The sequence below is a fragment of the Callospermophilus lateralis genome, chromosome 2 (genome assembly GCF_048772815.1).
Source record: "Callospermophilus lateralis isolate mCalLat2 chromosome 2, mCalLat2.hap1, whole genome shotgun sequence".
Lineage (NCBI taxonomy): Eukaryota > Metazoa > Chordata > Mammalia > Rodentia > Sciuridae > Callospermophilus > Callospermophilus lateralis.
In genome coordinates, this window is record NC_135306.1 from 104086360 (window position 1) to 104088297 (window position 1938).

At 36.9% G+C, this 1938-nt stretch overlaps 1 non-coding gene across 1 annotated transcript; it reads left to right on the forward strand.

Annotated features, from left to right (window-relative positions):
* Nucleotides 1–553: 553 nt before the first annotated feature.
* On the forward strand, nucleotides 554–1524 carry LOC143393314 (18S ribosomal RNA). Its single transcript, XR_013090605.2, has one exon. It is a non-coding gene; the product is annotated as an 18S ribosomal RNA (ribosomal RNA).
* The last annotated feature ends 414 nt before the right edge of the window (nucleotides 1525–1938 follow it).

Consider the following 1938-nt stretch of genomic DNA (forward strand, 5'->3'; position numbering starts at 1 on the left):
TAAATAAGACATCACGATGGATTAGTTCCATTCTAGCCCGTGACCCAACATAACTGCACTGTCATGCCTTTAGTGGTTTTATTTTTGGGGGGATGCAGGGACTCACCATTGGCCGTCAGAGGCCTCGTTCCATTCAACTCAATTGTAGCTGGACTTATTAGTCAATATTCTCGCTTTACATATTTACTATCTGCCATAGTCGGGCTTAATGCTCGATAGACAAAAAAAGAGTTAAAACAGAAATCTCATAGTAGACCTAAATTAAGATAAACATTTAGCAAATATTTTTTTCCAAACCTATTTTAATCTTCTTACCTGCTTAAAATTTTATTGACTCTCTCCTCAGTAGATTGAAACCCAAAATAAATTCTAATTAAATTACCATAAATAATTACACTACACTATACTACTTCTACACCAATAATACTTACATATTACTCTACTCACCTAACCCTATATAAGCATACTCTTTTAAACTCACGTGTTAATGTAGCTTAATTCAAAAAGCAAAGCACTGAAAATGCTTAGATGGGTATTCTATACCCCATAAACATATAGGCTTGGTCCTGGCCTTTTTATTAGCTCCTAGCTGACCTTTACATGCAAGTATCCCCGTTCCAGTGAGAATGCCCTCTATATCTATTAACTGATCAAAAGGTGCGGGTATCAAGTTCACTAATCCTAGTGGCTCATAACGCCTTGCTCCACCACACCCCCACGGGACACAGCAGTAATTAAAATTAAGCCCATAAACGAAAGTTTGACTAAGTTAAGCTAAATCTAGGGTTGGTAAATTTTGTGCCAGCCACCGCGGTCATACGATTAACCCCTGTTGATAAAACACGGCGTAAAGCGTGATTAAGAGATAAATTAAATAAGATTAAAATATTATTAAACTGTAAAAAGTCTTGATAATAGTGAAAGTCAAATACGAAAGTAATCTTAAATTATCTGAATTCACGATAGCTAAGGCCCAAACTGGGATTAGATACCCCACTATGCTTAGCCCTAAACATAAACATTTAACAAACAAGAATGTTCGCCAGAGTACTACTAGCAACAGCCTAAAACTCAAAGGACTTGGCGGTGCTTTACATCCCTCTAGAGGAGCCTGTTCTATAATTGATAAACCCCGATACACCTCGCCACCTTTAGCAATTATCAGCCTATATACCGCCATCTGCAACTAACCCTAAAAAGGTCTAACAGTAAGCAAGAAAATTTTACATTAATACGTTAGGTCAAGGTGTAGCCTATAAGGTGGAAAGCAATGGGCTACATTTTCTATTCCCTTAGAAAAGTCTACACGATAGCTTTTATGAAACTCAGAGCATAAGGCGGATTTAGTAGTAAGTTAAGAATAGAGAGCTTAACTGAATAGGGCAATAAAGCACGCACACACCGCCCGTCACCCTCTTCAAATATATTTTCATACAATATAATAAATAATTTACTTAACCAAATATATAAGAAGAGATAAGTCGTAACAAGGTAAACATACTGGAAAGTGTGTTTGGAAAAACCAAAATGTAGCTTAATAACCTAAAGCACCCGGCTTACACCCGAGAGATTTCACTCACTATGAACATTTTGAACTAATACTAGCCCAGCCTTTTCCCACCTCCAAAATATAACTCACCCAATAAATAAAACATTTACCCAAATAAAGTATAGGAGATAGAAATTTATACCAGGAGCTATAGAGAAAGTACCCTAAGGGAAAGATGAAAGAATAAATTTATAGTGTCAAAAAGCAAAGATTAACTCTTTTACCTTTTGCATAATGATTTAACCAGAAAATGCTTGACAAAAAGAATTTAAGCCAAACACCCCGAAACCAGACGAGCTACTTACGAGCAGCTTACTAGAGCCCATCCGTCTATGTCGCAAAATAGTGGAACGACTCATAAGTAGAGGTGAAAAGCCTACCGAGCCTGG